The sequence below is a fragment of the Triticum aestivum genome, chromosome 1B, assembly GCF_018294505.1.
Source record: "Triticum aestivum cultivar Chinese Spring chromosome 1B, IWGSC CS RefSeq v2.1, whole genome shotgun sequence".
Lineage (NCBI taxonomy): Eukaryota > Viridiplantae > Streptophyta > Magnoliopsida > Poales > Poaceae > Triticum > Triticum aestivum.
This window is the reverse complement of record NC_057795.1, coordinates 614920194-614939106: the sequence shown is the minus strand read 5'-3', so window position 1 is coordinate 614939106 and position 18913 is coordinate 614920194.

Here is an 18913-nt window from a genome sequence, read left to right as displayed (position 1 = left end):
CACGGGCACCCCTCCACCGTCTACTGTTCATCCAGCCCTCCACACAGCGGGGTCTTGTTCATCCACCCCTCCACGGGCACCCCTCCACCGTCTACTGTTCATCTAGCCCTCCACACAGCGGGGTCCTGTTCATCCAGAGGCAACGCCACCGCTCACTGTTCATCCACCCCCCCCGCAACACTCACTGTTCATCCAATCGATCGGCTTCAGTTAGCAGTAGTAGCGAAGGAATCGCTCGATCGGGTTTAGTTAACAGCCATCGATCGATCGCTCGGGTTCAGTAACGCGTAGCCTGCGGTGCAATCGCTCGGGTTCAGTTAGAGCCCAACGCCTCGCTCGGGTTCAGTTAGAGCCAACGCCTCGCACACACACGCGTACGTGTACGAGAGAACGTGCATCGCTTGGCCCCCGACCTCCCACCGTCACCGGCAAATCCCTGAAATTTTCCTCACCCTCGCTTCGACCATGGTTTTTTCCGTCATGGACGGCCCAAAGAATGTCATGCAGCTGCGTCTCCAGCCCGCCCAGGACAAAAAGCCCATTTTCTGTCATGATTTTTTGTCATAGAAGTAGGAGCCCACCACATCTATGATGATACCGGGTTTTGTCAAAATTATCGTCATAGAAGTGTCATATGTATGACAGAAAAAAAATTCGTTCGGCCCAAAATGTCACGGATGTGTCTTTTTTTTGTAGTGATGTCAACTCGGTGAGACCGATATGGTTAGGGTTAGGGCATAACATAATCTCGGTGAGACCAATTACACAAAATCGGTGAGACCGATTTTGGTAATAGACACACAGAGAGTTGGTCACGCAAACTCGGTTGGACCGATTCACTCATCTCGGTTGGACCGATTCGCTCATCTGGTTGGACCGAAACGTTACGAAAGGGAAACAGAGAGTTTGCATTGCAATCTCGGTGGGACCGATCGCTCATCTCGGTTTGACCCAAACATTACGAAGGGAAATAGAGAGATTACAATCCCATCTCGACGAGACCGAGATCCCTATCGGTGAGACCGAAAAGACTAGGGTTTATGGCAATGGCTATGTCAACTAAACTCGGTGGCGCCGGATAGGAAGTTTCGGTAGGGCCGAGTTTGACTTTTGGTTTGGGACATATGTGGATGTGAGAAAGTAGTTGAGGGATTTTGGAGCGTATCACTAAGCACTTTGAGTAAGAAACTCATTAAGAAACACCTCACCCCCTATTGATAGTATTGGCTTTTCCTATGGACTCAATGTGATCTTGGATCACTAAAAGCAAAATGCAGAGTCTTGTGCTTTGAGCTTGAGCCAATCCTTTTGTCCTTAGCATTTTGAGGGAGCCATGCCAAACATTGAGATTCCCTGAAATATTTATCTTGAAATAGATCAGCTCAATGAGCTATATGTTGTTAGGAATTACCAAAACCACCCAGGGATAGTTGCACTTTCAATCTCCCCCTTTTCGGTAATTGATGACAACATATAGAATAAAGCTTTGACAAATGATAATAAGATTGAAAAACATCGTCGCTTTGAGAAGTATGTGATAAGAAAGAGCTCCCCCTAAATTTGTGCATTATTTAAAATTTGCTTTGGACTGCAAATGCACAATGTGTTAGGATCATGGGTTACTCTTTCATGTCACATACATCTTGGTGGAGCGCTCAAAATGATAAGAATTGAACACATGCACTCATCACCAAGCAAAGTGAATGATCATATAAAGCATTAAGGTAGCATATGATCATCCAAGTATCTCACAAAAGACATAATGTATCAAGCACACAATAAAGAAATTCAACCAAAAAACAAGAGAGATAAAAGGCAACACTCTCTCTCGAAGCCTATGATCTATACATTTTTCTCCCCTTTGGCAACAAGTTACCAAAAAGTTCAAAAATGCATAGTGCTAAACAACTCTCAGGCTTGGTCTTCATGAGGTGGTGTAGAGATGACTCCAAGGACGAAATCATCTGTTGACGTAGCTGGAGCTGGTGGAGTGGCTGCTGGAGCTGGTGGTACTGAAGTTGTGGCTGCTGGTGCAGATGAAGTAGCTCTTGTGTCTGGAACAGGCACTGCAGCAGATCTCTATCCTCTGGGCACTCTAGCAAAAGCATCTGTAGTAGACTTGCCCTTCTTCTCCTCCACATCCTCCTGAAGTTGCTCAAATGCAGTTTGGATCTCAGTTACCTTGACATCAAGAGCATATAATTTCTGTTCAATGATCCTCTCCAAACTCTCATGGTTTTGAGTCAGGGTGGCCAAGCCCTTCTCAATCCTCAAGGTGGAGGCAATCAGATAGCCAAGCTGATCTTGCTTGCTCTTCAGGAACACGCGTGATGCCTCTTCAGCAGTTGGCATCTTTGTAGCTTTCTCTTCCCTTGCCTTCTCTCTCTTCTCATGTGCTTGCACAGATGATGGTTCCTCCTCATTCATCTCAACTGTGTTATCTTCAAAATAAGGATATAAGGGTAGATGCTCCTTATCCAATAGATATCTGACTGTGCCCATCTTTGAGTTGATCAGCTCCTGAATGTATGGAGCATACCCACAACTTCTCTTTTGATTAGTTGTTGTTCTCTTGATTGTTTCCACAATCAGACTCATGACTTTGAATTTTTGAGGCACATCAAACAAATGCAGCAGGTTGATAGCATGTCCTCTGTCGGAGTAATGGGCCACGGGTAGGCTAACCCGAGCCCCAAGACCTTTCAAGACATCGGGGCAGGCCGCGCCCCTCAGGCCGAGTCCCAGACGGCGACTCCGAGATAAGCCGACTCCAAGCTGGCGACCTCCAGAGAGGCCGACTCCAAGCTGGCGACCTTCAAGGAGGCCGACTTTGGAGAGTCGGCCCGTGGCTCCTCCCTCATCCAGAAGTATGATGCGGGGTAAGGTCACGACGTGGCCGTCTCCCCCCTGCTCACGAAGGGCCGGCATGGCTACAGTGAGCCGTATCGCTGGAAGATCTCCGGCGAGGTGCGGCACTGTTGCCATGCCTGCCCTGACCTCAGCCACAGTGCGCAGTACACTGTGCCCACGATGCCGGCCCGTATGACCCGAAGTCGGCGGGGCCGCTTGTCAGTGGGAGGGCCGAAGGCGGCCTGGGCGCCCGAAGACGGACCTGTGGGAGTTGGCCTCCCCGGAATCGGCCGACTCCCCCCCAGGGCCCCACGTGCCATTAACCTGATAAGATGGGGAATGGCGACAGCGATCGCCTGATAGACGGCGGCACTGTTGCCACGACCCAATGACCAAGCATGCGTCACCAGGAGTGTCGCTATAGTATCAAGCCTGTCCGCGGGACCCGCCATTCGGCGGGCCCCAGAAGCCGGCGGGAAGGACGGTGGCCAGAGAGACAGATGGCTGGGACCCGCGCCCAGCCATGTTACTATTGTACCCCCGGGGGGTAGGCCTATATAAACCCCCCGGGGCACCCATGCAAAGGGTTCGGACCTGAATAGAGATAGACCAGATAGCACGGGAGGAGAGAACTAGCCTTGCTCTCTCCTGCCTCCCAAAACAGCTCTAAGAGCACCATTGTAGTCACCTTGCTTGAGTGATCATGCGAAGACCCCGCAGAGCAGCCGTAGGGGTGTTATCTCCTAGGAGAGCCCTAAAGCTGGGTAAGATCCGTCGGCATGCATGTCTTCGCCTCATCCCGCTTCCAGGCATCGGCGACGTTCTACTCGCTCCCACCATGATAAGCCATCCTTTGGCATATGTCGTATCCAACCCCCGACATTTGGCGCCCACCATGGGGCGAGGTGCACCGTCGTCCGGAGATCTGCTCTAGACGGGAACCCTGTTCCTTCCCGGCGAGCGCAGCCAGCCCGGCACGCCGGATGGCGTCTGTGCCTACGCACTGCACGACGCGGAGATCGCCTGTGCGGCCAGCTGCCTCGCCGATCTTACCGGTGAGGTTCGCCTCTCCGATGAGCCTGCATCCGACGCAGGCACGAGTGCCCCCGAGAGCCTCCTCGCGGGCCTCCTCAACCAACTCCACGTCGCCGGCAAGCCTGCCGCGGACCTGGAGTCCATAGGATCCACCGACCCGATGCTGGTCGACTCAGACACCGCGTCGCTCGACGCGTTCCCCACCAACATGGTGGTCTACGACGAGCCGCTCTCGTACGCGGGGAGCGGCAGAAGCACCGTCACCGAGGTCCTCGTCCTCGAACACGGCGAGCGCTCCGGCGAGGAAGCGCATGACCTGCTTGACGCGGCCCTACGAGACCTTGCAGCGCCGATTCCAGAAGACGCCGACGCCGGGACGCTGCAGGCGCTCCGCCAGCAGCTCATCGAGGGCGCGAAAAAGCTGGCAAGCATGAGGTTCTTGTCAGAAGCTTACCAACGAGAGATGGATCGCGCCGTAGGCGGTTCGCCGGCTCCAACTGGGCCTAGCCGCCTAGGCGCGGTCCGACAGCACGGCGCGACAATCACAAACCTCTTCGGGGCTGATCGCCCTGTGTACGCCACGCCCGCAGAGAATATCCGTGCCGCCCAGGCGGCGGCAGACGAGCTCGACAACTTCGAAGGCGAAGAGCGCCAAATAATGACGGAGCGAGTTCAGCAGCTCCTCGACGCGGCCGCCGCGCAGAACGTGCCAGCTGCCGCACCGAGGCGCCGCAGCGCCAAAACGATGACCCACCGCCTCGCCGAGACCAAGGTGCGACGTCTCGGACGCCGACTGGCGGGGCCCGTGGGAAGAAGGACAAGGAGCCGACTGTCAGCCATAGCCGGACTCACATCACCATCGAGCGCGACCAAGACGGCCGCCCGAGAGCAGTGGAACGGCGGGACGACTACCAGCCTCCCCCTCCTCACGGAGAAAGGCGAGTCTCCGCGCCGCCCGTGGAACATCCGACTCTCGGCGACCGCCTTGGCCGCCGAGAGGGAGTCGGAGAGAATGACGCCTGCCACCGGATCGACCGACTCAACTGATCCTTGGTGCTGGAAGAAGAGGACGAGTTGGGTCCCCCCTGCTTCGGACCCCGCATCCGGGACGAGCCCTTTCCCAAAGGGTTCACGCTCCCCCGAGACACGCCCAAGTATACCGGCACCGTGAAGCCGGAAGATTGGCTGATCGACTACTCCACGGCTGTCAACATAGCGAACGGCAACAAGCGTGTTGCCGTAAGATATGTCCCGCTCATGCTCCAGGGCTCGGCCCGGACATGGTTAAACAATCTGAAGCCTCGCAGCATCAACAGTTGGGTCGACTTCACCGAGGCTTTTGTCCGCAACTTCACGAGCACGTACAAGCAACCTCCCAAGCCACGCCAGCTCTCCTTGTGCGTGTAAGGCCCTGACGAGTCTACTCGCGACTACCTCACGCGTTGGGGGGGAACTCCGGAACTCCTGCGAGGGCGTGCACGAGGTGCAGGCCATCGAGTACTTCACTGCCGGGTGCAGAGAAGGCACCCTCCTCAAGCACAAGCTCCTCTGCGACGAGCCCAGGACCCTCGACAAGCTGCTGATCACGGCGGACAAGTACGCCACGGCCGACTCCTCCATGAAGGCAGAGATTCGGGTCAGCGCAACTGGCAAAGTCGCCCCTCAGGCTCCAAGAGCTCCGGCTGGAGACACCAGTCGGCGGCAGCAGCAGAATGACCAGAAGCGCAAGGCCCCGCTGCCGACTTCCAGCAGTCGGCAGGTGGCAACGACGGAGGACCAGCAATTGGAGGGACCGCCTCCAGCGAAGCGGCAGAAGGGCGGCAAGTCCAACTGGCTGCCGGCTTTCTCCTACGAGAAGACTCTGGATGGTCCCTGCAAGTTCCACAGCGGCGTGAAGCTGTCCAACCATACCACCAGGAAATGTCACTGGCTAACAAGAATCGCCAAAGGGGACGGCTTGCCCCCTCCCCCTCCTGCTGGGCCGCCTCCTCCGCAGTCACCCCAGTAGCCGGCCGTCAGGCCAGTGGGCGCGATACAAGACGAGTTCCCGGACGAGCACGGAGCCTATGTGGTGTTCACCAGTGTAGCGGATGACCGGCGCAGCAGGCGCCAACAGGAGCAAGAAGTAAATGCAGTTGCATCAAGCACTCTAGAGTTCATGCATTGGTCCAAAAGGCCTATCAGTTGGAGCAGAGCTGATCACCCAGAGGTGATGCCGAGCCCAGGCTCTTACGCCTTGGTCCTAGGCGCCACACTTGCCACGGACAGACGGGCCGCTCGCTTCTCACGAGTACTGATAGACGGAGGCAGCAGCATCAACATCCTGTACAAGGATACAATGGAGAAACTAGGAATCAAGCGAAGACAGCTTCAGAGCAGCCGGACTGTGTTTCACGGAATTGTCCCCGGCCTTTCTTGCTCGCCAATCGGCAAGATCCTGATAGATGTCCTCTTCGGAGACAAGGATCATTTCCGCCGAGAGCAAATTTGGTTTGAGGTGGTGGACATTGAAAGCCCATATCACGCATTGCTCGGCCGACCCGCCCTGGCCAAGTTCATGGCGGTACCCCACTACGCCTACCTCAAGATGAAGATGCCGAGTTCCAAGGGAATCCTAACCGTGTCCGGCGACTATAGGAACTCATCCGCTTGCGCGGCCGAAAGCAGTCGGCTGGCCGAGTCCTTGGTGATCGCGGCTGAGAAATGGCTTCTTGATCAGGTCGTGGCGATGGCCGGCAAGCAGCCCGAGTTATCGCCCGACCCCAAGGAGTCGGAAGCAGAAGGATCATTCAAGCCGGCCAAGGAAACAAAGAAGATACTGTTGGACCCAGAGCAACCGGAGAGGCACGCTGTCATAGGCACTGTCCTTGACAGCAAATAGGAAGGCGAGCTCGTCGATTTCCTCCGTGAGAATCGCGACATCTTCGCATGGTCCCCAAAGGACATGCCCGGTGTCCCGACAGAATTCGCCGAGCACAAGTTACATGTCCGACCTGATATGAAGCCCGTCAGGCAGCCCTTGCGCCGCCTGTCAGAAGAAAAAAAAAGATTTGTTGGAGAAGTAATAGCCCGGCTTCTGGCAGCCGGCTTCATCATGGAAGTGTTTTTCCCAGAGTGGCTGGCAAACCCGGTACTGGTGCTAAAGAAGAACAAGCAGTGGCGGATGTGCATCGATTACACGAGCCTCAACAAAGCTTGCCCCAAAGACCCATTTGCTCTGCCGAGAATCGATCAGGTGATAGACTCCACAGCCGGATGCGAGCTGTTGAGTTTCCTAGATGCGTATTCAGGATATCACCAGATCAAGCTGAACCCGGCTGACAGACTGAAGACCACCTTCATCACGCCATTTGGAGCCTTCTGCTACCTGACCATGACGTTTGGCTTGAGAAATGCCAGTGCCACCTTTCAACATTGCATGCAGAAGTGCCTCCTGAAGCAACTCGGCAGAAACGCCCACGTCTATGTGGATGATGTAGTGGTGAAGACAGAGAAGCGTGGAACCTTGCTGGAGGACCTCAAGGAAACTTTCGAGAATCTGCGCCGATTCCAGATCAAGCTCAACCCAGAGAAGTGCGTTTTTGAAGTACCAGCCGGCCAGCTCCTCGGTTTCCTGGTGTCCGAACGCGGCATAGAGTGCAATCCTGTGAAGATCAAGGCCATCGAGAGGATGGAAGCACCCAGACGACTGTTAGATGTGCAGAAGTTCACCGGCTGTTTGGCATCCATCAGCCGATTCATCAGTTGGCTGGGCGAGAAGGCTCTCCCCTTGTATCAGCTCATGAAGAAGACGACCTTCTTTGAGTGGACTCCCAAGGCGGACGAGGCTTTTCTCCAACTGAAGAAGATGCTGACTGCTCCCCCTGTGCTGGCGGCTCCGACTCCCAAAGAGCCCATGCTCCTATACATTGCCGCCACCAGCCGAGTAGTCAGCACAGTCATGGTAGTTGAGCGCAAGGAGGAAGGCAAGGCGCTACCTGTCCAGAGACCGGTGTATTACCTGAGTGAAGTACTGTCGACCTCCAAGCAGAACTACCCCCATTACCAGAAGATGTGCTACGGAGTGCATTTCGCCGCCAAGAAATTGAAGCCTTACTTCCAGGAGCATCCAATCACTGTGGTCTGTACAGCCCCGCTGGCCGAGATCATCGGAAGCCGAGATACTTCTGGCCGAGTGGCCAAATGGGCCATTGACTTGGCTCCCTACACCATCTACTATGGGCCCCACACCGCCATCAAGTCGCAGGCGCTAGCCGACTTCCTCGTCGACTGGGCCGAGACCCAGTACCTCCCGCCAGCGCCTGACTCCACCCATTGGCGGATGCACTTTGACGGCTCCAAGATGTGCACCGGCTTGGGAGCCGGCGTCGTCCTCACTTCCCCCAAGGGCGACAAGCTCAGATATGCACTGCAGATCCACTTTGCCGCCTCCAACAACGTGGCCGAGTACAAGGCGCTCATACACGGGCTCCGGCTTGCCAAAGAACTCGGCATTCGCCGGATCTTGTGTTATGGCGACTCCGACTTGGTAGTCCAACAATCATCTGGCGATTGGGATGCCAAGGACGCAAATATGGTGAGCTACCATTTCCTCGTTCAGCAGCTCAGCAGATACTTCGAGGGGTGCGAGTTCCTCCACGTGCCAAGGAACGACAACGACCAAGCAGACGCCTTGGCACGAATCGGCTCCACTCGCCAGGCAATACCATCTGGTGTCGCCCTCCGGCGCCTCCTCAAGCCTTCTATCAAGCCGTCACCAGAATCAGATTCAATCTTTGTGTAGGCTCCGCCTGAGGACGCCGGACACGACTCCAGGAACCACACAGTCGAAGCCGCCCTGGGGACTTCAGAGCCCGGCCCGGGGACTGCTGTGGCAAGATCAAAGACTCCAGAGCTCGGCCCGGGGACTGCTCCAGTCAGCCCCGGGACTTTGTCAAACCAGCAAGCAGCTGCAGACTCCAACCCGCCGCCTCCCAGCCCGGCCGCCCTTATCCAAGTCGCATTAGTGGCAGTTGAAGAAATAGCAGCACCTTCATGGGCCCAGCCCATCCTCAGATTCTTGGTAAACAGAGAGCTGCCAACTGATGAAATCTTGGCTCGGCAAGTGCAATGCCGAGCATCAGCCTATACCATAGTCAACAGAGAGCTGGTCAGGCGCAGCGTTACCGGCGTCTTCCAACGCTGCGTCGAGGTAGAACAAGGCCAAGCAATCCTTAGAGACATCCACGAAGGCAAGTGCGGTCACCACGCGGCCTCCAGAGCACTCGTCGCCAAAGCCTTCCGGCACGGTTTCTTCTGGCCAACCGCCCTGGAAGAGGCCAAAGAGCTAGTCCAAAAGTGCAAGGGGTGCCAGATTTTCCGTTCCAAGCCACTTCAGCCAGCTTCCGTACTCAAGACTATCCCCATCGCCTGGCCCTTTGCAGTATGGGGTCTGGACATGGTGGGACCATTTAAGACGGCACGAGGTGGCTTGACTCACCTGCTTGTCGCAGTGGATAAATTCACCAAGTGGGTGGAGGCGAAACCCATCAAGAAATTGAACGGTCCGACTGCAGTAACCTTCATCGCTGACATCACAACTCGGTACGGCATCCCACACAGCACCATCACCGACAATGGCACGAATTTTGCCAAAGGCGCCTTGGCCCGTTTCTGCGCGACGTAGGGCATCCGACTGGACTTAGCATCCGTTGCCCATCCACAGTCAAACGGCCAGGTGGAGCGAGCAAATGGCCTCGTCTTATCCGGCATCAAGCCTCGACTCGTCATCCCACTGGAGCGATCTGCCGGCTGTTGGCTTGAGGAGCTGCCAGCCATCCTCTAGAGTCTGCGCACAACTCCGAACAAGTCAACTGGCTTCACACCCTTCTTCCTCGTCTATGGTGCCGAAGCCGTCATCCCAACGGACATAGAGTTCGACTCCCCGCGAGTCACCATGTACACCGAGGAAGAAGCAGAAGAAGCACGACAAGACGGCGTCGATCTGCTGGAAGAGGGCCGGCTGTTGGCACTCAGCCGGTCCAGCATCTACCAGCAGAGCCTGCGTCCATACTACAACAGGAAGGTCAGGCCAAGATCTTTCCAAGAAGGCGACCTTGTGCTCCAGCTGATCCGGCGAACAGCCGGCCAGCACAAGCTATCGGCGCCTGGGGAAGGCCCCTTCATCATCATCAAGGTGTTAGGAAACGACGCCTACTATCTTGTCGACGCTCAGAAGCCCCGAGCGTGCAAGAGGGACGACTCTGGCAAAGAAACAGAGCGCCCATGGAATGCAAATCTTCTTCGAAGATTTTACAGTTGATGCAGTATGTATCGCACTACCCCTTTGTATTAAAGTACTAAGACTTTGGCCCCCCCAAGACGAGCTCGAGGACTGCCCTTTTTGTTATCTATATGATAAGCATTATGCCTTCGAGAAAATCACTTTCATTGCAAGCCGCTTGGCACCGGGCCAGACTAGTCGGCCCGGGGACTCGCCGCCTTGCGCTATGAGGAGCTTCCCGCAGTCAGACAAGTAGTGCACGGTGCCCAATCCGCCTCCTGGCAAAGCCACAGCTCGCAGAGCGACTGTGAGGCGAACAGGAGGGGGGAAGAACAGGCGCCCACACGAAAAATGGCTAAGGACCTAAAGCATGAACATAGCGTAAGACAGCCTCCAGCATTTCTAAAGCGGAAGCCGACTCATGAGTAGCCGGCTCGCCGTCTTTATGAGCTTTTATCAAGGACGGCCAACTCTTGGGTAGTCGGCTTGTCGCTTTCTATCCAACTTGCTAAAGAAACTCTAAAACGGCCAGGTACTTGCCTTGCAAAGTAGCTGAGCACTTGACCCAGCGACAGTCCGCGGAGCGGCTGTCCGACTGGCAAGGCAGCGACTAAAGGAAGGCGGCAAAGGGAAAAGCCTAAAAGAGTAGTAAGCAAGGGAAGACGGAAATCGGATAAATATTTACATAGGCCCTTGGCCGAATTTTCGAATAGAGGTTCAAGATACACCCCGCGGGTGGAACTGTTCGAAACTAACAAAGTTTTCAAAAGATTACTAAGACAGACAGGCAGAGGCAGCCTAGGAGGCGGCATCGGGAATAGGAGGATCGGAGGAGATGGCGGTGTCAGGCGCCAGGGCAGTCGGCTGGGCGGTCTCGGCTTGATCACCTCCGGCGGCAGTCGCCTTCTCTTGACGCGGCTCGTTGCTGGAGGCGCGGTCGAGCTGAGGCTGGCCGCCTGCTCCGTCTTCTGGCGCCTCCTCCTCGCCTTCGTCCTCCGCCTTGTCCTCCTCCTCAGTGCTGGAATCGATCACCTCCGCCGAATCTTCGCCATACTCCGGGTTCATTTTGAACCACTCCGGCGGCACTTCCTCGCCGCCTTCAGCCCGCTCGGGGACGAAGACGCTGGTGTCCGTGTACTCGGCGATGGCCGCTGCACGCTCGATAAGGGTGCCATCCACGGCCTCCAGCTCGGGATGGGCTTCTGACCGAAACGCGGCCAGACGGTCCAGGTCCAGCCCTGGATACCACGCCTTGACAAACTCCAAGGCCCGGCGCGCTCCGGCCCGGGCCGAGGAGCCCTTCCAAGCCTCAAGACGGTCGGCAGCGACCTCCAGCTAGTCGGCAGTTCGGCTAGCAGTGCGCAGAGCCGGCATGCCTGGCCACAAGGCGGCAACCGCCTGGGCGCCGGCACGCTGAAGCCGGCGCATCAGCCGGTGAGCCGGACGAAGACGGGCTTCAATGCTCAGAAGCTGCTCATCGACGGTTCGGGGGGCATTGGCGGCGATCTCCTCACCGTTCGCCCTTCGCGCCTCACGAGCAGCCTCGATGGCCAGAGGAACTGCCTGCGAATGACCAGGGAAGAAGTCTGCCAAGACAAAAAAGAAGCAAGACGAAAAAATCAGAAGTCGGCCTGACACATAGTCAGAAGCCCGAAGAAGCGAAAGAAACTTACCATCAACAATATCCTCGATCTCGTGGAAGCCGGAGGTCAGCATCGCCTCCCTGTCAGTCTAGGAGGAACGCTCGCTCTCGAACTCGGCCAGGAGTGCGGCCTCCCTCTTCTCGGCCTCATCCTGCGCCTTCTTGAGCAGCTCCTTCTGCTCGGCCAGCTGCGCCACCAGCAGGTCGCGCTCCGTAGCGAGCTTGCCACACTCCTCCTCTTTGGCATGACGGGCAGTATTGGCCTCGCCCAGCTGCTCCTGAAGAACGGCATTGGCCTCTGAGGAACAAAGAAGAGACAAAATAAGTCATTAACAAAAAAGATTGCCGGGAAGATCCGGCCCGACTGCTCAGCAGTCGGCCCGAATCTCGGGGACTACAGCCCGCGGGTGCGCCAGTGCGCCCCCACGCAGAAGAAGAACTTACTCCGGCTTTCCGACAAGTTGGCAGCCCGCTTGTTTAGCTCCTCGACATTGCGGTTGAAGGCAGTGGCGTGGAGGTTGTGATACTCCTGCAATGAATCATTGAAGACAAAGTTAGTATTTGGAACTCGCCAAAGGGAGTTCCGAACCGCCTGCTCAGTAGCCGGCCCGGAACTCGGGGACTACACCCAGTGGGTGCGCTGGCGCGCCCCCACGGAGAAACGAACAAGAATCCGAAGGGAAAAGAAACTTACTCGGACGGCCGTTCGTGCGGCCAGATGCGCTCTGGTGCAGGCTTGAAGGGCGTCGCCCTCGGCCCGCAGCTTCGCCTGGACTTCCAGGAGCAGTTGATTCAACGGCCCGGTGCCGCCTCCGCGCACCCACCCGGTGGGCGCGGCACTTGTGGCCTCGGCGTCTAGGGATGCCGAGCGGGCCACGCCGGCCTCCCAAGGACGCGGCGCTGAGGTCGCCCTCTCAAGATGGCGACGCACCGGCGAGGCGACTTGGAGAAGCAGCCGCGCTTCAGCCTCGTCCATAGCCGGCGGCTCCGACGGATCCATCGGTTGTTTGCCGTGCGGCGTCCCAGACGGCGGTGGAGGCGGTGGTGGCGGCACGAGGGTGTCCGACATAGAAACGTCACCGCCCTCCTTCTCCACGATGGGGTCCTTGGTGCCGGCCCCTCCGGTTTGCCCTGTGAACTCCGGAGGCGGCGACGCAGACGATAGCGGGGGGGCGAGCATCGCTGATCGGCGACGCGCGGCCTCCTCGGCATGCCATCTCGCTGCGAGGGTAGCCTCGGCATCCTCCAGTTCCTTCTGGACGGAGGCGTCCACCTTGTCGGCCTCCGTCTTCTCCAGACGCTCGGCTTCCTCCTCCTCGCGCTTCTCCCGCGCGTTTCGCTCCGTCGCCTCCTAGAGGGCGGCGGCAGGGTCGGCCCGCCGAGTATTGGCGGACGTCTCCGCCGACCCCATGACAGAGGGGACGGCGACTCTCTCAAGGGAGAGAGGGGCCCTGGAGAAGATCGGAGGGAGTACATAAACGAAGACTCGGACAGGACTCAACAAAGAAAATAAAAGAGCATGAAGACTTACGCGGATACTAGCAGCGGCCTCCTCCCGTCTGGTCGCGGCGGCCGCCCCTTAAGCTTCTTCAATTTGCCGCCGGGCGCACTCGGCCCGGCGTGATGCCTCTTCGCGCCGCCCTGGCCGGCGGAGGAGCCGACCTTCGGCTGGTGGCGCGGGGCGACTTCCCCCTTGGCGTCGGCGTCGGGCCAGTCGTCAAAAGTGGCCGAAGGCCTGAAGTCGTCTTCCTCTACTCCTTCCCCGCCTTCGGCGTCGGCTTCCATTGCCGCCGCCCCCAAGTCAGGGTCATCGACGTCGCTCTCTGCGCGGTCGGGGACATACTTGCGGGGCTGTCTCGTAGCACCGGCGGCAGACTGCATAAGAGGATTCTGGTTCAGAAGAAGCCGACAACAGTTAGAAGCCGGAGTCGGCTGAGGAAAAAAGACAAAGCAATAGGAAGACACGACTTACCATTGGTGGAGGGTTATCGCGCGAGTACAGCTCCTTGCCGAACTGCCAGTCCTCCTCGTACTCGCAGTGCGCGATATAGTTCACCATGTTCGCCACCTCCTTGCGGGGCATCTCCTTGGTGCTCATCCGACTTGGGTCTCGGGGGCCGCTCATCTGACAGATCAGGTGTGGCCGGCCTTGGAGCGGGAGAACTCAGCGCGTTACGAAGGCGGCCAGCAAGTCGGCCCCGACGAGTCCCTCCGACTGTATCAAGACTCGAAGTCGCGCTACGGCGGCGGCTCCGGCAAGGGACAGCGACTTGACTCTATGGGACCAGCTGGGGAGCCTCCCGGTCAGGGGAGTGGCGTTGTAGGGCGGTAGGTTGACGTAGTCGCCGTTGGAGGCGAGGTTCTTCACGTAGAAGTACGTGCGCTGCCACATCTTCACTGACTTGATCAGCGCGATGGGAGGAAAGGGATTGTCGGCCGTCGAGCGTCGCATCACGATGAAGGCGCCGCACTGAGCCAGCACGCCGGCGATGTGTGTCCCGAGCTTAGAAGAGAAGAATTCCCCTCACAGCTCGATGGTGGGGAGAAGGCCGAGGAAACCTTTGCACAGAGTGGCGAAGGCGGAGAGCAGCACCACCGTGTTTGGTGTGAGGTGGTGCGGCTGAAGACTGTGGAACTCCAGGAACGAGCGGAAGAAGCCGCTCGCGGCAGCCCCAGGCCGCGCATAAGGTGCGAGCAGAAGACGACCCGCTCGCCCTCTTCCGGCGCCGGCCGGATTTCCCCCTTCGGTGCGGCGCGGGCGCGCACGAGGTCCGCGCTGGGAAGACGACGTGTCTGGCGGAGGAACTCGATGTGTTCTTCCTCTACCTTCGAGCCGTCCCACACGCCGGAGCGCACGGCAGGGGCCGCGACGGAGGAAGAGCTCATCGCCGCGGTATGGTGTGCTCTGGCTCAACGGCGGAGGAAGGAAGGAGAGAGAGCAAGATGGGGCGGGGGAGCGGGGAAGAAGGGCGCGCGAGCTGTGCCCCTCCGCTACCCCCCGCCTACTTATAGCCCAGCGGGCTGAGAAGCCGAGGCGGCGGGCGTGGGATTAACTGCGCACGACCTCCCGCACCGCCCCACGATTTACCCCACGAAGTTACTGCGCGCAGTAACGACGTGGGAAAACCAACCGTCCACGGCCGCAACGGATCCGTCCGTATGCCGATGCGCGGTAGTGGCGGGTCCCGCCTGATAGCCCGTCCCGTCGCGCGCGTGGGCAGGCAGACTGTTCTCCCCACGTAGCGCCACGCGATAGGACCGCCTTAACGGTAGCAGGAAGGCGTATCAGGCAGGCCGCCTAGTTTCCCGCCGCGACTTTCGAACTGAGGCTCTTCGCCGAAACTCCGACTTTCGGCAGTCGGCCCAAGAGAAGACGGCAGCCGAGTCCCAGAAGTCTGCACTTATAAAGATTGAAGCTGATGAAGCCCCACAATGCAGCGACCGCCGGGCTTCACCAGCTTCGGGGACTACTATCGGAGTAATGGGCCACGGGTAGGCTAACCCGAGCCCCAAGACCTTTCAAGACATCAGGGCAGGCCGCGCCCCTCAGGCCGAGTCCCAGACGGCGACTCCGAGATAAGCCGACTCCAAGCTGGCGACCTCCAGAGAGGCCGACTCCAAGCTGGCGACCTTCAAGGAGGCCGACTTTGGAGAGTCGGCCCGTGGCTCCTCCCTCATCCCGAAGTACGATGCGGGGTACGGTCACAAAGTGGCCGTCTCCCTCCTGCTCACGAAGGGTCGGCATGGCTACAGTGAGCCGTATCGCTGGAAGATCTCCGGCGAGGCGCGGCACTGTTGCCATGCCTGCCCTGACCTCAGCCACAGTGCACAGTACACTGTGCCCACGATGCCGGCCCGTACGACCCGGAGGCGGCAGGGCCGCCTGTCAGTGGGAGGGCCGAAGGCGGCCTGGGCGCCCGAAGACAGACCTGTGGGAGTCGGCCTCCCCGGAATCGGCCGACTCCCCCCCAGGGCCCCACGTGCCATTAACCTGATAAGATGGGGAATGGCAACAGTGATAGCCTGATAGACGGCGGCACTGTTTCCACGACCCGATGACCAAGCCTGCGTCACCAGGAGTGTCGCTACAGTATCAAGCCTATCCGCGGGACCCGCCAGTCGGCGGGCCCCAGAAGCCGGCGGGAAGGACGGTGGCCAGAGAGATAGACGGCTGGGACCCGCACCCAGCCATGTTACTATTGTACCCCCGGGGGTAGGCCTATATAAACCCCCCGGGGCACCCATGCAAAGGGTTCGGACCTGAATAGAGATAGACCAGATAGCACGGGAGGAGAGAGCTAGCCTTTCTCTCTCCTGCCTCCCAAAACAGCTCTAGGAGCACCATTGTAGTCACCTTGCTTGAGTGATCATGCGGAGACCCCGCAGAGCAGCAGTAGGGGTGTTATCTCCTAGGAGAGCCCTGAAGCTGGGTAAGATCCGCCGGCGTGCATGTCTTTGCCTCAGCCCGCTTCCAGGCACCGGCGACATTCTACTTGCTCCCACCATGATAAGCCATCCTTTGGCATATGTCGTATCCAACCCCCGACATCCTCTGATCATCTTGTGATCTCCAGACTTGGGTAGCAATGTGTTCCTAAGGATCCAGTTGATTGTAGGCAGAACAGACACCAAGAAGTGTATAGATCCAAGCTTGTGAGTTTCCAAAGCTTTATCTAGGATCTCTCTATACATGTGTGCCATAGTGTTGTGGTCTTTCTTCTTCTCAGCATAAACATCCAAGTCATCTTCATTTTCTTTTGGAGCATTGATCAACTGAGCCCATTCTTAAACAGTGGATTGGTACCTAGTACCTTCAGACATCTAGATGATCTTCCCATCTGGGTAGAAGTGGACTGTGGAGTAAAACGGCATGATGAGCTCATCATTCCACTTGGTGAGCTTCTGGGCACCAAATTCATCAACTCCACATGCTTTGAAGCTGTCATATACTCCTGGATAGTGACCTTCATTTTTCTTGATGTACTCCCAGTTGATCCATCTCATGTCACACACAATGGGCTTCTTGTCAAGGAAAATTGTCTAATAAAAATCTTGTTGCGCATTTGTGTGAAATCTGTAGTCAACTGTTGTCCTTCTCCTCACAGCATATGGATCTGACTGCATCCACAATCTCAGTCCAGCATCCTTTCTGATGTGCATGTCTTCAGCTACTGGATGAGCATCATTATGGTCAGGAATCTTGGGATTCAACTTCCTCAAAACAAGTGAATCATCTTCTTCTTCAGCAGCTTCAGACACTGGGGCCTTGTTCTTCTCTGCAGCAGGTATACTTCTGGTGTTCCTCTTGGGTTTAGGCTTTGGAGCTGGAGCAGCAGCCTTGGGAGCAGCTTTGGGCTTAGATGGAGCAGCCCCTGATCTTATTGCATCTCCCATGAGCTTCTGAGCTTTGCGTGCTCGAGCAGCATCCTCTTTCTCTTCTTCTTCCTCATCAGAAGAGTGCTTCTCAAATTCTGCCATTGGCTCAACTTTCTTGCACCATCTCCCTCTCTTTCTTTCCTTCTTTTTTCCTTTCGTAGCAGCCTTTTTGGGTTCAGATCCCAAAGTCTCTTGAGTGGATGCTCTGGCCATTGACATAGAAACTCTTCTTGCTGGAACATTTGTTTTCATTCCTGGCTTAGTTGCAGCAGTTGTGCCATACTCCTTTTTCAGCACCTTTCTCCTTGAGGTGGCCTCATCTTCAACAACCACATAATCCTCATCTTCTGAATCTGAGGTTTTCTTCTTCCTTGTCCTGGTAGCTGCCTTTGGCAAGTTACTGGGTGTGCTCCTGCTACCCTCATCATAGCTTCTTGAGGGACTAGTGCCCTCACTCATCTGGGCTTGTTCCTCTGACTTGTTCTGACTATCACTTTGATCAGACATGTTCAGGCAAACTCACTGACAACAGACCCTGTGAATAGATATAGATCAGGTAGACTGGATGAGCATCACAAAGTATAGAGGTTTTTTGCAAAACAATTGAGTCAAAAACTTTGTTTTAGTTTTCCACAGAAAGCATTTAGGAGCTACCAATTTGTAAACTCGGTGATACCGAAGCAGCTTTTGGAACCGAAACTAGTGAACTCAGTCAGACTGAGTCACAGTTTGGTGGCACCGAGACTGCTAGGGTTTCACAGAGAATCGATCTCGGTCACACCGATTTGCAATTCTATATCAGACTGAAAATCGCATGTGCAATGGCTTAAGCCAAATCGATGAGACCGATTTCTACAACTCGGTCGGTACGAATGAGTTCGGCGGAAATCTAACCCTAAATTTTCAAATCGAATCTAATCTACGGAATACTTTCGCTGGACAGGAAGATTTCATACGTGGGAAAAATCATGGCAAAGCAATGTGCTAGGAATCGGAGTTAAAGAATAGCACAAAGTATCAAGTTCATACCCTAACTCAGCGGTGAACTTGCTACGGCGGCAACGGCGGGGCAGAATGCCATTGACGGCGGCGGAGACCAGTGGTGGGAGGTCGCTGTTGGCGAGAAGATGATCCGGAGACCGAAGAGGCAGAGCAGGTTATGCGCGGGCGAAGGGTTTTGGAAAAATTTCCAAAATTTGACCCGTGAGTATATATAGCCTGACCCTGTCGGTGTGACCGAGTGGAACAACTCGGTGGCACCGAGATGCAAAACTACGAGCAGTTACTACAACTCGGTGTGACTGAAAGGTTCTAATCGGTTGAACCGAGAATAAAAACCTAGATCAACTTAGTGATCTCGGTATGACCGAAAGGATGAATCGGTCAGACAAAAATGCACAAAGAAGTTTTGGAAGTTTAAGTCTATGAAGAATCGGGGACTCCGAGTGCTCCTCACACAGAGTGGTTCGAATCTGACTTAATCAAACTTTGTGATGTAGCATGAATAGAGTTTGAGACAAGAAAAGCATAGATAGCTAGAGAAGGTTCTTAGGCATTCTTGTCCATCCACTTGGCAAAAGGAAAGAAACCAAACAATCAAAACAACAAGTGGATGTCCTCGAATGAGTAAAATATGCAACCAACATGCTCACACAATAAAATGGCAAATGAAATATGTGGCAAAGCATGCACAACCAATTCTAGCATCTATCAAACAATTGGCAATAACTAGGTCATCTATATATGAG